General features: G+C 40.7%; 1 long non-coding RNA gene across 1 annotated transcript; it reads left to right on the top strand.

Moving 5' to 3' along the window:
* The first annotated feature begins 12,751 nt into the window (after nucleotides 1-12,751).
* LOC142100086 (uncharacterized) lies at nucleotides 12,752-13,514 on the top strand. Its single transcript, XR_012678693.1, has 2 exons — nucleotides 12,752-12,951; nucleotides 13,285-13,514. It is a non-coding gene; the product is annotated as an uncharacterized LOC142100086 (long non-coding RNA).
* The last annotated feature ends 7,917 nt before the right edge of the window (nucleotides 13,515-21,431 follow it).

Raw genomic sequence — 21,431 nt, 5'->3', positions numbered from 1 at the left:
GCTTAAACATACATTTGCAAATGTGTGCAACAAAGACTTTTGCATTTTTATCTACAGTAGAAATGGCAGATCTGTTGCTGGCTATAGCAGTGTGCTGGGGGAAAAAATGTTGTGTGTATGTTCCTTGCAGGATAACCCCACCCTTTCAAGCACCTCTTATGGCCTATAAATTGATTTGAGCAGCTTCCACTTTTGTATTTGTCTGAGAGGCATGTTGGTGTCAGTAGCTGAGAGGGGGTACTGCCACTGAATTGCTGTTTGGAGGCTTCTGGGGTACCTCTTTGGTAAGTTGGCTCTCAATTTAAAAACACATATGTATGGCCCAAATATATGGGACTCTTATTGTTTAGAGTAGGGCCATCCTATTAGCAAAAGCGCCTTGGCGTGGCAGGATGGCTTAAACATACATTTGCAAATGTGTGCAACAAAGACTTTTGCATTTTTATCTACAGTAGAAATGGCAGATCTGTTGCTGGCTATAGCAGTGTGCTGGGGGAAAAAATGTTGTGTGTATGTTCCTTGCAGGATAACCCCACCCTTTCAAGCACCTCTTATGGCCTATAAATTGATTTGAGCAGCTTCCACTTTTGTATTTGTCTGAGAGGCATGTTGGTGTCAGTAGCTGAGAGGGGGTACTGCCACTGAATTGCTATTTGGAGGCTTCTGGGGTACCTCTTTGGTAAGTTGGCTCTCAATTTAAAAACACATATGTATGGCCCAAATATATGGGACTCTCATTGTTTAGAGTAGGACCATCCTATTAGCAAAAGCGCCTTGGCGTGGCAGGATGGCTTAAACATACATTTGCAAATGTGTGCAACAAAGACTTTTGCATTTTTATCTACAGTAGAAATGGCAGATCTGTTGCTGGCTATAGCAGTGTGCTGGGGGAAAAAATGTTGTGTGTATGTTCCTTGCAGGATAACCCCACCCTTTCAAGCACCTCTTATGGCCTATAAATTGATTTGAGCAGCTTCCACTTTTGTATTTGTCTGAGAGGCATGTTGGTGTCAGTAGCTGAGAGGGGGTACTGCCACTGAATTGCTGTTTGGAGGCTTCTGGGGTACCTCTTTGGTAAGTTGGCTCTCAATTTAAAAACACATATGTATGGCCCAAATATATGGGACTCTCATTGTTTAGAGTAGGACCATCCTATTAGCAAAAGCGCCTTGGCGTGGCAGGATGGCTTAAACATACATTTGCAAATGTGTGCAACAAAGACTTTTGCATTTTTATCTACAGTAGAAATGGCAGATCTGTTGCTGGCTATAGCAGTGTGCTGGGGGAAAAAATGTTGTGTGTATGTTCCTTGCAGGATAACCCCACCCTTTCAAGCACCTCTTATGGCCTATAAATTGATTTGAGCAGCTTCCACTTTTGTACAATCCTTCCAACCAAGCAATGGGTCTCTTCTAATTCAATATGTGGATGATTTGTTGTTGTGCTCTGATTTGTTTATGTCATGTTTACATGATTCTAAATTGTTGTTGTTTCATCTTTCGCAAACAGGGCACAAGGTTGCAAAGGACAAGTTACAGCCATGTCAGACTAAGGTTAAATACTTGGGACACTGTCTTACCGAGGGACAGGGTGCAACGGACAGGATTGAGGCAATACAACACATGACTCTGCCACAGAACCAAAAGCAAATCCGTACCTTCTTGGGATGTGTGAATACTGTAGATTTTGGATCCCAGGTTTTTCTATTTCGGCGTTACCATTGCAGGAGCTAGTCTCTTCCTCAAAACCTGAACGTGTTATACACAAAGAGGAGTCAGAGCAGGCATTCTTTAATCTTAAAAATAGTCTGACTAGAGCACCTGCATTGGGAATACCTGATTATGAAAAGCCCTTTGAGTTATATTGTACGGAAGCTGATGGTTGTGCAGCAGGTGTCCTCATGCAGAAACATGGTGATGCTAGCAGACAGGTAGCATACTACAGTGCTCAATTGGACACTGTGGCAAGATCACTCCCAATGTGTCTAAGAAGTCTAGTAGCAACTGCTCTTCTGGTAAATAAGAGCAAGGACGTAGTATTAGGACATGATTCAACCGTCTATACACCTCATGCGGTATTTACTCTGTTGAATTCAGCTCAAACAAGACATATATCTTCTGTTAGGTTCACAAAATGGGAACTAGCTCTGATGTCACCCGCAAACATCACCAGCTAAATGCAGCTACATACCTTCCATATGTGCCTCGAGATGCACAAAAGGTAGGAGGTGAGGAGAATCTGGTTGGGGATGAGTTTTGCAGGTATACTGATACGCATGATTGTATGGAATATCTGAACTAGACCTTTACTGCAAGGCCCAAAATACGTGACACCCCCATAGAAAATGTAGATTTTACGTTTTACATGGACGGGAGTTGTCACAGACAAACTGAGACGGGAGAACTATGCACTGGTTACGCTGTTGTAGATGATCAGGATGTTGCGGAAGCTGAACCCCTTGACCCACCTCACTCATCCCAAGTGGCCGAACTAGAAGCACTAAGGAGAGCATGTGAGTTGGCAGAGGGTAAGTCAGCTAACATGTACTGATTCTAGGTAAGCCTTTGGGGTAGTGCACAATTTTTGCCATCTTAGAAACTTTATCACAGCAGCAGGCACATCGGTAGCACACTCACGACACATAAAAGGACTCTTTACAGCGATACAGCTACCCAAGACAGTAGCCGTCATAAAGTGTAAAGCCCACACATCTGAAGAAGATGTCAGTGGGCAATAACAGGGCGGATGAAGCTGCTAAATGGACAGCAGGGTTACGTATAAATATATAGACAGAGGCAATTATGGTTTTTCCAGACTTTAGACACTCAGAGGTTGATCGAAATGCAAGATTTGTGTTCCCTACAGGAAAAGAAGGTCTGGAAGGCGAAGGGATGTGGTCAAGAGTACTTGGGACTCTGGAGAGATGAACAAGGTAGGCCTGTAGCTCCCAAAGCCTATTACTCAGGCCTGGCTGAGACAGCACATAGGCTGACTCATCTGGATAAAGAGGGTATGTGCAAACTGGTGAGAGCATACTGGTGTGCATCTGGTTTCTCTTCTCAGGCCGGTAAGAAGGCAATGTCTTCTCTTACTTGTTTGAGGAAAAACACTGGGAAGACAATACCAACTGAGCCATCCCATAGCCCTCCTACAGACGGACCTTTTCAGGTAATACAAATTGACTAAATCCAATTACCACCTTGCAGGAATTTCAAATATGTGTTAGTGTGTACTGATGTGTTTTCCAGTTGGGTAGAGGCATATCCAACATCCACTAATACTGCTGTCTTCACTGCAAAGAAAATTGTTCAGGAGTTTGTGTGTAGATACAGTATCCCTAGAATCATAGAAATTGATAGGGGTACCCACTTTACCAGTGATATCTTTCAGAACATGTGTAAACTTATGGAAATCAGAAGCAGACTTCATTCTCCTTATCGACCACAAGCCAGTGGTAAGGTGGAAAGGGTAAATGGTACCATTAAGATCAAGCTGAGTAAGATAATGGCTGAAACTGGGTTGGCGTTGCCAAAAGCTTTGCCACTAGTCCTCCATAGCATCAGAACCACTCCTAGACCTCCTCTTAATCTGTCCCCCTTTGAGATACTTTTTGGCAGACAATCTCATTTGAACATAAGTCTACAGGACGATTTGAAGTGCAATAATGAAGTGACTGTGCAATATCTCATAAAAATGAGCAGACATACTGTCATGATGTTGAACCTGGGGAATATGTTATGATCCGCAATTTCTTACGCTCAGGTTGCTTAACAGACTGTTGGGAAGGCCCGTACCAAGTGTTGATGACCAGTACCACATCTCTGAAGGTTGCAGAAAGAGACACTTTGGTCCATTCCACTCACTGCTGGAAAGTCAGTAGCCTGGAGAAAGTATGAGACAAAGCTGTGACCGACATATATATAGGTCTTTTACCAACTGGCTCACTGGCTTCTGTGCGTTTGCAGCTATTTACCTGAAAATCAGATTAGACACTAATATTGATGTGTGGTGTTATCTGCACCTGATAACGGCCATGTATGACTCTAAGAATCCATAGATATGTAGAGAGTATGATGACCGTTTTCAACGCAATATCAGCAGACACACAAACATCCTGTTCGGCTACAAAGATGTGGAAATATGGATGGACAAGGTTCGTCTGACCGGTTCAGCCCCACAGGTGTCACGCTTCAACATAAATCACAGCTATGGAGCCCAGGATGTGATGAAGCATAAAGGTGTTTATTACTCAGAATATACAGATAATTGGTACAAACCCAATATAGCTGAAACTGCACAGAGAATACTTCAGACACAGGTAGAACGATAGGTGGAGAGAGATCCAGAAAAGTGGTGTAGAAGCAGAATATGAAGTCTGAGATTGCAGAAGCAGCAGGGGGAACAAACCATAGGTAAGGGAACAAAACAACAATGAACAGCAAGGTTAACTAGAAGAGATAGGTATAAGTAGAGAGACAGGCAGGTGCTGGTGATTTATTAGTGCCGCAAAGTACTCCTAGTAGTAGTAAGAAACAAGCACAATAGCAGCAAATCTGGTAGATAAGAGATACTGCCGGAGAGACATTTAATGAACACAATAAATTCCAATAATTACAGAGGCAGGAGCTGCTGCAGAGGAAGCGAGGCAGATCTTGACACCGGGTTTCCAGTCCAGGAGAGGCACGGTGCCTCCCTCCTCTCCAGCAATAAGTGTATCTCCTTAAACAATATCACATGTTCGCAAGGCTTTGCCTTCAAATATATTCACTCCTGCTCGGTCTGCCATGGGGCGCACCCTGTGCAGGTCTGCCCCAGATGCAAAGCAGGGTCTGAGAGAAACGAGGCTGCGACAAGTTCTAATTAATAAAGTGCATTCACCTGTTCATATGCAAGTGCTAGCAATATGGCTTCACGTTTTTCCAGACCAAGGGCATGCAGAATTTCTATTTAACAGCTTTAATTACGGCTTCGGGCTACAGATTTATGCTATACGCCTATGTGGACAAGAATCTGAAATCCGCTTATACTTTCCCTGATATACTGGTGACTAAGGGGCACAAAGAGGTTGTAATGGACTGCATAGCAGGCCCATTTGCACCCTAGTCTCATCCCCAGTTGGAGTGGTTCCCAAAAAAGGGGGTTATAAATGTTGATTGACACAGCATCTGACGCATCCTCTGGGGAGCTCGATCAATGATGCTGAAGCCCCGAAGAGATCTCAGTGACTTATCAGTCATTTAAAGATGCTCTGCAATTGGTTAGGTCATTCAGCGTGGGGGCATTGTTAGCAAAGCTAGATATAGAATTGGCTTTTCACTTCCTGTCTTTGCATCAGGATTCCATCTGGGGCTTTAGGGTATTCAATTTATTTTGCCTACTTCAAAAGGTTTAGCTCCTTCCTCAATTGGTGTATACAAGTAGAAACTGGTCAAGCAGGCGTCCCTCACTACCTAGATGCTTTTCTGTTTATTGGACAGGCAGACTCCTCAGATTGCGTGGATGGATTACGTGATGAAGTCTCTGTTTTATGTGTTGTGGGTTCCAGTCGCGCACGATAAAACAAAGGGTCCCGTGACTTGTCTGCTTTTTCTGGTTATTGAAATAGACACGTCAGCAGGATGTTGTAGATTGCCCTCTGCTAAAGTTAAAAAAATTGTTTGCTTGAATCAGATAGCTCTGCAGTCGCAATCCCTTCAGTTGCAACAAATACACTCGCTTTTTGGGTAGTTTATTTTGGCTTGCAAAATTATACCAATGCGGAAAGTGTTTTGCAGGAAGCTGCAAATAGCAATTGCAGAGGTCACCCATCCACATGATTGGGTGTCGCTGCTATACAAGATTAAAGGGAACTTACATATTTGGAAAAATTGGAGCTTGGTAAATATGCACAAGTGGGGAGGCAAGATCTGGTGGGTGTAGGCTAAAGGCAATTGATAGTAAGCACCTCGTATGAATCTTAATCTATATACCAAACAGTAAAACGGTGTAATAAAATAGTCTTGATTTATTGGCAGTTAGAAGACTTGTCTCCAGACCTTATGTTGCTTGGAGAGAAATGGGTATCTAGCCTTGTTAACTTTAACATCCAGTAACTGAAAGCTTGTTGGTCCCAAATCTTTGAATTATCATCGATAGAAGAAAAGGAAAACATGCATAGGGTAACACTGTGATATGCAGTGGTAGAGAAAAATACTTGTTCCTTCTTGATCAAAGTAGAAATAGCAGGCCAAACAATCTTGCAGGTTCCTCATATCAGTCAGTAGACAAACTTCAGCTAGGGTGAAGTGGTTCTTATCGGCATGGTGTTCATTAAGATCCCTGCTTTTTCATTGTGTTTCCTTAGTCCATGTTGTTTATGCAATGCCAATAAAGGAAATCATTCATATGTAACACTGCAATACAGAGTGACAGAGCTAGATACTCCAAACCCTTACACAGGTGTTTCTTGTTTCTCGAGAATCAGTATAGAGGTGGTGATTATAGGTTCTTCACGGTGCTTCTTATCTGCAAGCTCCAATTTTTCTACTTTGCTTTCCTAAGATGGGCACAGACCACCGTATTTGAGCTTTACTCAACTACCTATCCCCAAATCTACCCAAGAGCGCAGTTCCTAACTCACCATTAAATTATAGACTTGCATATTTGGTTGACAATCCTGGCAAATTTCAAAGAAAATGTATAAGTTTTAAGGTTAGATTTCCAACAAATAATTGAACACATATTGATGCATCAGACTCAATGGGGTTTGGGGCCTCATTCAGTGGGAAATGGTGCTCCACTCCCTGGCCAGAGTCTTGGTGATGAAGCAGCCTAGTTCAGAAATTGCTGGTTCTGGAGCAATTTCCAATAGTGGTTCACGTCCGCTGCCAACAGGTGGTTTTCTGGTGTGACAAACATAGCAGTAAGTAGTGCATCAATAGGCAGAGTGCTTCACTGCAGCTGGCAATAGCTTTGTTGACACGGAATCATCCTTGACCTCATGTACCAGAAGAGTGTATCATGCGACCTAGCAGTGTTAGCTAGGATTCTTGATGTCGCTGGTCCAGAGTGAAGCAGGTCAGATAGACGATATACTGGTTTTATATGATCCTGATACCAGGAGGGCATTACTAAAATGTCTATGGCCTCTCTGTTAGCTGGCATATCATTCATAGCTCGCTTCTTCGGTTCTTCTGTTTGGACCAAGGGGTTCTTAATATCTAACGCCCTAAAAAAGTGCACAAAATCCCAACTGATCACTGATTAGGAGGCCCATCGATGCCAGCCTGTTAGAACAATTGATAGGCATACTTGCAGTTGCCCTTTTGTTCAGAACTTCCTTTTCGCTTTTAGCTTAATTAATGGTCGCTATTTTGTTTGTGGGGTGATGGTGGGGCAATTTAATTTATTAATGGGGCTATTTAATTTAATAGTGAGGCCTATCAATTTATCATGGGGTGATTCGACCTTTAATTTAATGTGGCACTGTTCAGGGAAAATAAGATTTATTTATTAAATGTGAATAAAAATTATTTAATTATTTAAAATTATTTGATGGTTGCAGGAAATAGGTATATTTATTATGGTGGTAATTGTTAAAACAATTAACACAATTCTAACAGCGAGGAGACTTACAAATAAAAAATGAACATTAATACAAGTCGCAATGACATCAAAGAGTATTATTATTATTATTAATTTTTATTTATAAGGCGCCACAAGGTGTCCGTAGCGCCGTACAGGGACAAACAAATTACAATACAATGGGAGACAGCACAGTACAGTAAACTGTAAGCACAGTAACTCAATAAGCTCAATGCACAGCTGGAGAGGGCGGGGAAGGGGGAGGAAGGATCCGCAAACGATGGGCCCAAGAAGGAGGGCGTGGAAGACAGGGAGACCCCCAGGGGGGAGGAGGGAGCGAGAGTGGACGTGGGGTGGAGGACCCTCGAGGAGGAGGGCTAAGTAGCTGGAGAGCAGAGTTAGAAGTGGTGGAAACAGGAGGAGAGATGGCCCTGCTCAGAGGAGCATACAATCTAAGGGTAAAGAGTAGTGCCGGAGAGGTCTTCATTAGGAGGAAGTTGCGATCAGCATGCTGGTGCATCGGAGATGTGCAGTGCCAGTTTTAAGGTAAGTCTATTTAGACTAAAATCGTTTTTCCCTAAATTCACATTTTATTTGTAGGTCTCCTCGTTGTCAGAATTTTCACCATCGAAAAACCATACCCAACCAATTTATTAATTGTGAATGCTATTTAATTTATTTCTGGGGCTGTTTGGAGGGAAAGAAATAGGGTTATTTCTTAAATGGAAATGCTATTAAATTAATGTTGTGACTTTTGGAGAGAAATGGATCTTTTTATTAGATGTGTATGCTATTAATTTAATGTCAAGGCTGGTTGAAGGGAAATAGATCTAGGGCCTGATTCATTAAGGATCTCAAATGAAGAGGATACTCATTTCAGTCTCCTGGACAAAACCATGTTACAATGGAAGGGGTGCAAATAAGTGTTCTGTTTTAAACATAAGTTAAATACTGACTGTTTTTCATGTAGCACACAAATATCAACTTTAAATTTCAGTGCACAAATAAGCTATCAAGTATTTGTGCGTTACATGAAAAAACAGGCAGTATTTAACTTATGTGTAAAACTGAACACTTATTTGCACCCCTTCCATTGTAACATGGTTTTGTCCAGGAGACTGAAATGAGTATCCTCTTCATTTGAGATCCTTAATGAATCAGGCCCCTAATTATTAAATATCAATACTATTAATTTAATGTTGAGGCTGAAGGGAGGCCTAATTGTATAACAGGGGTGCTATTGATTTAATGCTGGGCCTGGTTGGAGTTTTATAAGTTTCATGTACCCATTTTTTTTCAAATCAGGCCAGCAACATTCCAAGACCCAGATAAGCAGCAACTACAGACACCAGCAGTCACAAGTAGTGAAAGAGACAAGAACAGGTAGGAGAGAGCAGGACAGTCTACCAACTGTCCTGAATGTGGTTGGTGCAGTCCAGAATTTGAGTGATTGTCTTGCTTAGTCAGGATTTGGATCAACTGCAAGGACAGTTGTGAGGTATGTCCTGCTGTGAAAATGCGTGGTTCCCAAATCACACAGACACGGTATTAGAGGAAAAATAGAAGGATGATTTATTCTGCAGAACAGGATTAAATACAGCATGGTCCCCTTAAGAAAAGTAGCTCCAACAAGGGCCCGATTCATCAAAGTTCGCAAACGCATACGCATCTGCTAAATGGCTCTGCGCATGCGCGAAACAACACTTAAGCTGCGCAAAACGCCACATACGCTACACAATCACGGCAGATACAGCTCTCAAAAGTCAACTCAATCTCAAACTCCAACGCAAATAGATTTGAGATGACTGCTGACCACTTGAGAACAAATGGGTGGGAATGGGCGGAGAGTAGGCGCGGACTGGGCGGAGATGAGATAGTACTTGAGTAAAGTAGGCGTTATGCTTTTTCACTTGAGAATAGTAGGCGTTCCCTCTGGCCAGATGAGTGAAACTGACGTCACTCCTGTCTCAAATCTTTCACAAAAGTTAAGGAAGGCCAGGGTCATGTTTAACTCCAATACAACTAGCTAAAACAACTATTAAACGCCTATAGGAGCATCTTTTGCGTTTTAAACGCAAAACGAAATATGCACAACATACATACATATCAATACAGACTGCTTTTGCCATTTTATTTTTTTTATAAAAAAAAAATATTTATTGGGATTTTAGATATCTTACAAATGTTCCATTAGTATGTTTGTGTAAATTAAGCCTTTTTTCTTTACATACACCTTTCTAATCAATGCAATTCGCAAGTGCAACATGTTTGATGTTATTTTGGCCCTTTGGCCTCAATCCGGAACTGCCGGAATGCCGGAATTAGTTAGCTGAAAAGAGCGCCCTCTGCTGCTTACTGCCTCTTCAGTAAAGAGGACTGGCTTTTATAGGCCTGTACACTGCACTTTGGTATGCTAGCCACATATCTTCTCAGCATTATGGGGGGAATCCAGTTCACAGTGCATTCCACTGCCGGAATGGTTGTCTCAGTGCATTCCACATTCATTTCGGCTGCCGGAATAGTTGCCTCAGTGCATTCCACATTCATTCCACTGCCGGAATGGTTGCCTCAGTGCATTCCACATTCATTCCACTGCCGCAATTGTTGTGCACACTGCATGGGTAATTATTTCATTTTATGTAAAATGTCTCCCAAACAAAAGACTTTGTCATAAATATTTTTTATAAATCTCCAACCATTCTGAACAATTACCAATATCATTAGTCTCAATATGTTACATGCCTGATTTGACAGTTGGTGATGGTGCGTTTGCAATAACAAATAATATTAATAGACATATAATAACTCGAAACTATATTTTAGGGTTTTACACACATGATTTATGCAAATTTAAAACAAGTGTACTATTACCACAGGGACACTTTTAACTGCAACACAAATAGTGTAAGGATATTAATGATCCCTAAGAGCCGAGAGAATTGGTGAGGACTCGAACCCACGTAGCAAGCTTGCAAGGTGGATTGCCTAACTACTACACCACTGTACAAGTGGTGATGTCAAGGGAATAGAATACAAATTAAAGATGACCAGCAACTTCTAGCATAAGTTGTTTCCCTTAAAACATGGGGAAAGATGGCAATACTTGGAAATATTATACCCAGAAAGATTTGGTGCATGCAGAGTCACAATGTATGCATATCGAAATATATCCATGTTGATAAATACAAATCAAAAATAGAACATTTATTGCTCCCATTTCTACAATTTGATTTGGTGGAGCACTTAGCTTTTTCCACTAAAGAATTCCTATGTCTTTGAAATCCAAAGTCTTTGCCAACAACTGCTTTGCTGTGTTGTAGCTGATAACACTGTTGAACATTACATATAGCCACCTTACACACCAAAACATATACTAAGTCACAGAGTGGAATAAATACCCTCAAACTTGTAAATATACCAAGGTTAGCCACATACACGCATCATTCAGGGTTCAAACTCATTACCTTGTTGTTGCAAGCTCATTTCTTTATTCACTAAGGTATATTTCACATTGAAACACCAACACCAAACTGCACATTAACTAGTTAGCACAGCTGAATGGCTGTCTTAAGCCTGATAAATTGGCCATGTTGCAATTAATATGAACAGCATGATGGATAACGTGGTATTAAAATATTAACCCTAGATAAACACACACATGAATAAAAACACTGTTTTACTAAAGCAGCAGGAGCTGCAAAAATGTCACCAAACAAACGTGAATTAAGCGCGTTTGTGAATCGTACGCTAAATACAAGCAGTTGCATATATTTTTTTAATTTTAGGAGTATGCTTAATAATGTGTTTTATTAACTCACTTGGTGCTTAGGGTTGACCTGGGGCCTTGAACTTCTGCACTTAGTATTGGTGGGTGAAATACATAACCACTACACTATCATGGCACATCTAAATGTAGCACATGCAAATGAATCATACGTCATATAATTGTACTTAAAACTATTTTACCCATACTATTGCCACAACACTAACAGCTTAGCTCATTAATGACATCTGTAATAATCGTTATAATCTGTACTTACCCTACAGAAAATAAACGTTGCTCACATGTCAGGTCACTTTTACACAAAACCACACTTGGCTAATTAGAATGCACCTGCGTGCTCCTAATGACGTGTCCGGCATACTCTCCGGCCTACTCACCTGCATTTAATTCACTAATTACAGTGCTACTTAAAAATGCCTTGCTTGGCTTTCTGTGTTGTTGGGAGATTCACAGTTCTGGGTAAGTAGCCCTTAATGGTGAAATGTTTCATAATCTCTGCAGTTTATTGCTGTACCTTGCTCAACACTCATGTTTATTTTTTGGAAAAGATATTGGTGAGATACAGAGAGAAAATTATGCTGAAAGGTCCTAATGGTAAAGAATTTTATGTTGAAGGTTAGTGGAAAAGTCTTTAATTAGCTGCAGAGTTTGAATATTGAGGCAACTGTGTAGACCTGGGATGTGTCTCTGCATAGATACCTCTCGACTGTAGTGACACACATAAAGATTATCCATCTATATTGATTTATTTTGTACCTGTTTACCCTCCCCCCACAGATCTTGGTCCTGGATTGTGTTTTTTGGGTGTATAGTGCTTGCTTATTGACATTCCACATTTGTCTGTGTGTGTGGTAAGTAGAAACCAGATATTGTTTTATTACATACCCCTTGTTAAAACACTTTGCATTAAGAATGTCCATACTGTTTTTTTTTTTGTTTTTTTCTTTTTCTAATACCTTTATTTGAAGTGTGGTTTTTCAGACCCTACCTTAAAGACACATTAACACTCTGTGCTTGAGTCATTAAGGAGAGCAAAGGATAAAAAATAAGTAACTGTTCTAGTGGACAAAGCATGTTACAATGTAAGGGGTCAATGTATTTTTTGGTTATTTTTGGAACAAAACATAAATATCTTCACATTTAAAAGATCAGTGGTCAAATCATGTGCAAGCTTAGTCAAGGGTTGATTATCTAAGGTATGGTAATTCAAAATGGGAATATGAATAGACATGGTCTGGTGTGTTAGTGAAATGGTTTATATGTGTAATAATAGTGGAAAAACCATGGCTACCTGTATTTTACCTTTACAATGTGTGTAGAAAGTATAGCTTCATGCCTCTAAGTTTAGCCTTAATGTCTTTAGCTAAATGCACGTTAATGGGGTAGTTTAAATCTACAGCCTAATGTGGCAACATAATTGTTTGGTTTTTCTACAGTTTATTGATCAGCACATATAGTGTTGGAGTGCACATTATTGACACTTTATTTGTTTTTCTTATATCTACAGCCTTTAGATTACACTTGGCCTGCAGTGCTGGCTTTTCTGCCATTGCACTTCCTTTTGGAGTTGGTGGATGTTGCCATGGTGAAGGGTGTTGTCAAATGTAAGTAGTATAGTGCTATCTGCACTAAAATGTGATTGGCCAGTGAGTGTGCTCCATACAATGTCATCGTTACTAAGCCTGCAATGTGTGGTTGCACAAACAAAACATATGGGCAGATGCTAGCTATGTAACATATGGGTTTGGTGTTTCAAATTAAGTCAAATAGTGCATTCAGAATCCTAGGTATAGTCCAAACACACAAGCCATTATTATTCACTATAATATTACCGGCTTTTTTTACACATGCCAATACATTGCTCAATCTCTTGATATCAAAATGCAAGTTGTCTGAGCTAATATTGCCATATTAATTTGTTGCCTTTCGTTCAACAGGGTGTGTTGGCGTGGATTTTGGATTTGTGCAATTCGTGTCTCACTACATGTTGTTGAATTTCTCCAGAGCTCCAAGCCTGCTTATGTCTCTTCAGTCTGGCCAGATTGTCATCTCTTAATCCAAGGAACTTTTACACACACAGACCATTACCTTGTTTGCTTTGTTTTTGTCAGCACATTTGAATTCATATATGTAATAAATCTAGCCTATGCTGCAAATGTGTCAGCAATCAGTTGTCATGCCATTTTGTACCATTACTACAGTGCACTGATTAATATTTTAATACCCATAAATCCATGTGTAGTGCTTTCAAAACTATTGTGGAACAGGTTTTATTTTAAATGAATATATGAAATCTAGGTGTGGTTATTTTCTCCTTTGCCACAGACACACCATAGCCTACAAACACGCTCAATGGGGTAAATGTATAGTTTTAGAAAATGTCTATAGTGTGGAGGTTTGTATGTGTGTTTGGTGCTTAGTAGTAAATTGTTTGGACACTTTCAGCTTTTAGAGCGAACATGTGATGTGTGTAGGAATATAGGCATCACATTACAGGTAAATGTATATAAAGAAAGCAAAAATGTTAGCAGTGTCAGGTCACACACTACCAACTTTTGGCCCTTGGCCAAATGGGATAACAATATTTTTCGCTTGTGCTAGTGGCACTTTGTTTCAAAGTGGTCCAACACCCACATGCCAGACACAAACCCCACACTAACAATTATGGGGAATGCATTAGGGCACTAAGCTAGTGGAGTCTTGCTACAAGGCCATAATACCATCACCTAGGGCCTGATTCATTAGTAATCTTCTTATCTTGTGCAAAAGGTAAGATGCTTATTGTTACGAAGAAACAGGGAGATAAGAGTGAAGCAAAGATGGATTTTCATCCTAACGTAAGAAACTCTTCACTTATGCAGTGGATTTTGCTTCTTATCTCCCTTTTCTGAGCATGAACAGAGTGGATTAGCTTAAGATAAGCAAAAAATGACAGATAAGATCCTTAATGAATCAGGCCCCTAGTTTGCTAATTGGTCAAGGCAGCTATATGTAAACTTACAGCCAACATAGATACTCCACATGAGAACTAGTTACATTAGTCTGATTACACATTGTTAGGCAGCAGTCACTTGACATGTTTGCTGAACCTGATAATGTAGGTCTCCAATGTTATTGTGGTGTAGAAATGTGAAATTTATTCTCAATACCATTTTCATGTAGATTGCCCTCTGAAAGTAAAAAGTAGTGACAAATTCACATTCCACCTTTGTTTCTCTTCAAAGTGTGTGTCGTAATACCACCTATGTCTGTTTAAACATGCTAGTCAATGTTAACAATAATTTGCAGCATTTGTCCATGCCTTGGGCAAGGGAAGTACAAAGCCTTAATGTACAGATATCCTCCCTTTAGGATTATGGCTCCATGTTCAAATTCCTTGACCACCATCTAATCCAGGGGTGGGCAAACCTGTCCTCAAGGGCCATATCCAGTTCATGTTTTTAGGATTTCTTTAATCATGTACAGCTGAGTTAATCTATTTGGCTGGGTCAGTAATTATCCCACCTGTTTCTACAGACAGAAATCCTAAAAACATGAACTGGATATGGCCCTTGAGGACAGGTTTGCCCACCCCTGATCTAATCCAAGAGTGTTGGGCCGAGCACACAGTAATTTGAGGGATAAATGTCTGGTAGATATTGTTGATGTTTACATTGTTAGGTGAGGCATCCAGTTTTTTTGGCTTATAGAGGGTGAACGTGTGCAATGGGTACCTGTGTCTGTATTGGCAAGAAATCACAACATACCAAGCTTCAAATGATAATATGTTGCCCGTTATATAAAATAGCTTGGCCTTGCATAAATGTTTTCCAAAACTGGAAGGGAGCCAAATCCAAGGGACGTGCCCACTTTAACAATGAATGTATCAGTGTACATTACGTAAGAAACTCTAGGGTCTGTTTGTTATAATAATGTATTCAAGGTTCCAGATTGGTTTAAACTATCATGGATTGGGGGGATCAGATCATAGAGTTTGGAAAAGTCTTTACAGGATAGAGGAGTTTGGTGGACAAACTACCTCTTGGAGTCTACTTACTTGTATTACAGAGTGTGCTTCTTTGCCTGACCAAACCATATCTATACTCCAAGCTTTTTCATTTGCATCTTACATGATTAGTCAGACACACAGCACTACATACACCCTTATAGTGTGTCAAACTGTCACGTTAGTCTGTATTTCTTGATCCGAATCAGGGACCCTTGGGATTACCTGCAGCAGGTCTGAATCTGAACAGAGCAGCCTGGATGATCTTCCTGCTCATGTTCTTGCTGATTGTCCAATCTAGCAGGGGAATGAGCAGTCTGAGAATGTAGACACAAACATTGATTTTGTAATGCAGCCAGAAACACTGGGGCCAATAACTCTCCACTGGAGAGAAGTGTGTTGTTCAGGCAATGAACAGATCACAGCAGCAGCTTTAAATAGTTTGTCCCAAGCAACTATTGGCTGAGCACTTAATGGGATCACAGGTGCTGAATCTGGTTGATCTGGAATGATCACCTGACTGCATCCAAGATGCCTGTGCACATGCAGCAGAACAAACAGTGTGTGTTTGATTACAAACGGAGCTGTGGAGGACGGGAATGTTGCTGACGACCAGAAGGCACCCAGGTAGCCGTGATATGACAGCGGCTGATGGGGTAAGTGCACCTAAGATCCAAATGTGAGACCCAACCTATATGTGCTTAGTGCAATAAGGTCATGAGGTTACATGTAAACAACTGTTATGCTAAGTGACGTCCAGTGTACCACACACTGTGCATTAGCACTATTCTTAAATACAAATCCCTTATTAGATTTTTAGAATTAGCACAGATTCTTATCTGTACAAAATAGTAGTTAACAATATTTGTCCTGTGCCATCATGGGAAAAAAAAAAATTAAATTTATTTTGGTTACCTTAACACCTGTCTTTTGTGGCTCCTTTGTGTCAGGTTACAGTTTGCAAATGCAATACTTTCTTGACAGAATGATTTGCCCTACCTCTAAAGGGGCACTGTAGTTGCACGTTGTGTTTGCAATTATTTAGTCAGGCAAATAAAGAAACACTGTGGCAAAAGCATTAAGAAGCTTACCTTGATACACTTCTTGTTTAAGTCTTCTTCAGCAAACCATGGGCCAGAATCATTCTGGAAAGGTAAGACAAAGTAACTAAGCAAGGGCAAAGCATGTGAGTTTGGAGGGGGATGTAAACCAAAAATGTCATTGGAGATGTAATTTTGGGGTAGGAGAGGTTCTACCTGACATGAACATTTCAGTGTACAAATAAGCTATCAAGTATTTGTGCGGTACATTAGGATACAGACATTTATTTTTTTTCGTGCTCTAAACCTATTGCTAATTTGCACCACTTGCATTTTAAAAGGCTTTTGAGCAGCATTCAGAAATATGTATCCTTGACATCTAGGTTCATTACTCAATCAGGGCCATGGCATGGTTTTGGTCAGCACACTGATATTAGATACATATTTGTTTGAATACGTTAATGAATCAGCCAGTTTGTTTGGAGATTATACTTTGGTTAGACTTGATAACAAGTATTGTTATTAAAAAAAACATTATGGAATCTGCCGTACAAAATAAATACACATTTCAGTAGTAGGAATTTTTTTATTACAAAAAAAAAATATATACATATTTTCGTCATATATTAAACTATATTTATTAGGTTAAAACAATACAAATTATTTTTTCCGTGTCTTTTTAAAGGGGGTTGGAAGGGAGGCTCCCCTACTCCGACTTCTTGTCACCCGTGATGTAGAGGAGTCAGAGGAACCAGCAATGGGGCAAGGCAAGCGGGTTGTGTCCGACGAGGTGAAGGTGCAGGGTCAGGGGATGGGGATGGGGCCACGACAGGCGAGGGGGAAGTGGGCACAACAGGGGATTGGCCATAGCCACGAGCAAAGGCTAAACACATAAGACGACATAGTTCGGGGTCAGGGAGGGCGGAGGCGACAGACACATCAGGGAGGGCGGAGGCGACAGACAACTGGGTATGGGGGCTGCCGAACAAATAATCTGAGCTGGGTAAAGGGATTGTGCCGGAGGTGCGTTGGGAGTGGGCATGCAAGATATCACCCAGGAGTGTTGCAATATTTGTCACTGAAGTATTTAAATTATCCATTTTGGTGGCGAGTGTCGTCAGTAAAAAGGTGTGTGTGCTCATGAAATCGGAGAGTGTGTTAGTGAGACTGGTGATTTGCTGATCCGTGTGTTGGACAGTGCTTGATATTTGTGACAGGTGAACATTCTGTGCAAGAGTGACGTCTTTAAGATTTTGGGCTGCGTGTGCGAGTGTCCGCTGCCTTACATATTCAGCTGGAGGCAGCTGAGGCTCCTCCACATCACGGGCAACTTCATCATCCACTGGTGAAGCAGGCACCTGCTGCTCACATGCTGTAGAGAGATAATAAGTAAAATAAAGTAATTAGAATCAATGAGTAAGGTGCGATATTATATTGGCAAAAACATCTTACAACGCGTGATGTAGCATTGGTAAAGTGTCATCTTCCCTTGAATGTGCTAGCAGCCCTTTCCGCTCCCCAAATACAAACATTGCCACTTATGGTCTGACATTTTAGGATGAGCCCTACATATTGAGACCATTTGTCTTCAGTGTGTAAATTTAATTTCCTACTATGTGATAGGCAAACACATTGTGCAATTGAAGTTTACCTTCACACACACATCCTGAGAGTTGACACTTTTACTCAGACAGATACAAAGCTTTACAGACATTAAGTAAGCAAACTCATCATGTACCTAGTGGAGCGGCCTCTCCTGTTCGGGATGGGCTAGAGCCAGTGTCTATGTCGCCCACCCCAACTATCTCCACCAGGGCTATTGCAGCCCTCGCCCGCTCCTCGAGGGGTGTTAAAATAGTACGTAGTCGAGGCCCCCCACCAGTGCCTTGAGCATGCCTGTGAATCTCAACAAGCTTCGCTTTCAGGCGTCCTTTATAGTCTGCCCATCTGTGGAATAGACAAACATTATTGCCTCACATAGTACCTTCAACTCAAAATGACACATTTTTCAATAAAATACATTGCACGTTTGCTAATCACACCAATTTAACCTTCACATACAGTAATACAGATTTTGCTCTTTTGAAGCGCGTATAATGTGGTAAACCTATTATGTCAATGTGACCAAGGGCCATGGTGTTAGTTTCTGAAAACAAAGGGCCTGATCAACAAATGCATTGGAGTCACAAGGTGATTTCACCTCACAGGTGACTAATGCTACTATGTCACAATATCCATATTTATCTCTAGCGATATCTATATATATTATTTGACAAATAGACACAGTCAGTAAAGTTAAATAGGGCTAATATTTTTAAATTTAATTCGTACCTTTTCTGTACTTCAACCTTTGTACGCTCATATGGAGATATTTCATTGATGAGCCTTGTGATTTCCTGCCAATGCGTTTGGCGCTCGCGTCCGGTTATTTTCCGGTTCCCACTGTGGAACCTCGCCAGAACCTCTTCTACTAGCACCTCCAGCTCCTCCTCTATGAAATTGTTTTTACGCCTAGTTGGCAGCCCTGGTGCCTCCACATTACTTGAGCCAGCATCAGACATATTCCTATTTCAAAGATAAGTTGTGTCTTTATAGGCAATGCACACAGTCAGGTGGTGATACAGAATCTAAGCACATTCACCCCCTACATAAGGTACAATTTCACAAACTTCTAACTAGGTCTAAAACACATGCCCCTTATTATAATAAACATTGTGGTTTGTCTATTTAACGGCCATTTAGTTTGACCACTGCATTTTGACTGACATATTAGTCAAATACTATAGCAACATTCTCCTACTACTACTACTACTCTTCACTTTTCAAACCATAAAATTGGTTTACAGGTTAGCAACACACCAAAATTAAGGATATCACTCAGTTGCAAACCCTATATTGTGTAATTATTATTATTTGGTTACAAATCAGCCAGCAACACACTTAAGTGTGTACTCCAAATGCAATTGTGGAGGTATGTGGGCAAAATAAGTGTATACATTTGGACCCATGTGTCCATCAATGCAATGAGCTAGTTATTATGCCGTTGAACATGGATAAGTTTCAAAAGAACTTAGCATACTGTAGGCTACTATTGAAAACTTTACATGTTAAATGTGAGGCCAGGGGCCCTTTGCTTACCAGTTTTTTTTACATTCCGGCCACACATATTGCAGAGCAAACAGTTTGCTACATTAGGAGATAAAAATATTTTTGCACTATCCAGAAATTTCAGATAAATTATTATACTTACTTGTCTCCAAAGTTTGGCACAAAAGACAAAAAATATTTTGATAGTCAACTGGGTAATGCGTGGTATGGCCTGCAATAAAAAAAACAAATTAATTTTTATAAGCAAGGAAAGGTAATGTGGTAAAAAAAACTAACCTCCTAATTTGATTATGGATAAGGTTCAAAAGAACTTAGCATACTGTAGGCTGAAAACTTTATTGCAGAGCAAACCGTTTGCTACATTAGGAGAACACAAAAAATACTAAAATCTTACAATCTCTGATTTAGTTTGGTACTTACTGTTTGTTGTTGGCTTCTTAGACCAATCATCCAAATGTAATGAAATCTTGATTGTGCTCTATCCAGGCTAAAAAGTGAATGAACAGGCACTAGACCAAAGCACAGGTGGGTTTAAATGGAGTGTTGAATTAATAAACCAGGTGTACACTCTTCTTCCTAATTGCGGAGCACACTGTACTCGTCTCAGTGCAGGCGCCCGCCATGTTCTTGGTGGGAGAGACAATCAGAGTCACAACACAGGTGTGTGAAAGCTCCGCGTGTGACGTGAGCACGCCCATACGTGCTCAGCAAACCAATCGGAACGCAGAGGCCCCTATTTTGTGTTATAGACATTATACCAAAATGAGGGCTGCAATTTTCACCAGGCGTGAGTTGAGAGTTCTTGCAGAGGGTATGGACAATGTACCCCCCTGGAAGGTATGTGTCCAACGAGGTGAAGGTGCGGGCCTATCAAAGGGTCCGCAGACACCTCCGCCTCCGATACAACATTCGGCGGAGCACCGTTCAGCTACAACGGCGGTGGAGCGATCTCCGGCGCCGCCAGCCCCAGCTTCTGGAGGAGCTCCGTAGGGAGATCAGAATAAGTGAGTTCTCTACTAATCGCAAAAAAAAAGTCAACATATATATATATTTGCTCTATGGCCCTGATTCATGAAGGATCCTTAACTTGAGAAACTTCTTATTTCAGTCTCCTGGACAAAACCATGTTACAATGCAAGGGGTGCAAATTAGTGTTCTGTTTTGCACATAAGTTAAATACTGACTGTTTTTTCATTTAGCACACAGATACTTGATAGATTATTTGTACACGAAAGTTTAAAGTTGATATTTGTGTGCTACATGAAAAAACAGTCAGTATTTAATTTATGCTCAAAACAGATTACTAATTTGCACCCCTTGCATTGTAACATGGTTTTGTCCAGGAGACTGAAATAAGAAGTTTCTCAAGTTTAAGGATCCTTCATGAATCAGGCCCTATATGTTTGTAAATATGTTCACCCTAAACACCTGACATGGCCTACATAACAATGTGCAAGCACACTATAAAGGTCATGCCCCTTCCAGTGCACCCAATAAGCTTTGGCTCCTGTGTCCTAAATTTGTGTGCTATCCATTTACTGCCCTAAATGTTTTTGTGTGACAATTTTTACCAATAAGTGTGGTTTAGGAAATCAGGCATTCTAAGTCTTGACCCGAGTGCTGTAACTTGCTAGTCTAACCTTAAAAACATTTTGGAGTGGAAGATGTGTTGTCATTATTGGGTCAAGATTTAAAAGGCACGTTTCAAAGACAAAACACCTTAGTGTTTAGACTGATTTTTGCAAGCTCCCATAAGATGCAAACAGATTAGATAGTGTGCTAGATATAGCTAATCAATCATTACTTAACTGCCTATTTAGACTCTTTTAGACTGTAAGGTACTCCCAACAAAGGGTGATTTCCAAAGTATACTCAACATTCAAAGATTTTGACCTCCATCCACTAATTCGGTGGTCCTGTAAAGAGAGAACTAATTGACCAGGGCCAAGGG

The sequence above is a fragment of the Mixophyes fleayi genome, chromosome 8, assembly GCF_038048845.1.
Source record: "Mixophyes fleayi isolate aMixFle1 chromosome 8, aMixFle1.hap1, whole genome shotgun sequence".
Taxonomy (NCBI): domain Eukaryota; kingdom Metazoa; phylum Chordata; class Amphibia; order Anura; family Limnodynastidae; genus Mixophyes; species Mixophyes fleayi.
This window is presented reverse-complemented; position numbering and strand designations above follow the sequence as displayed.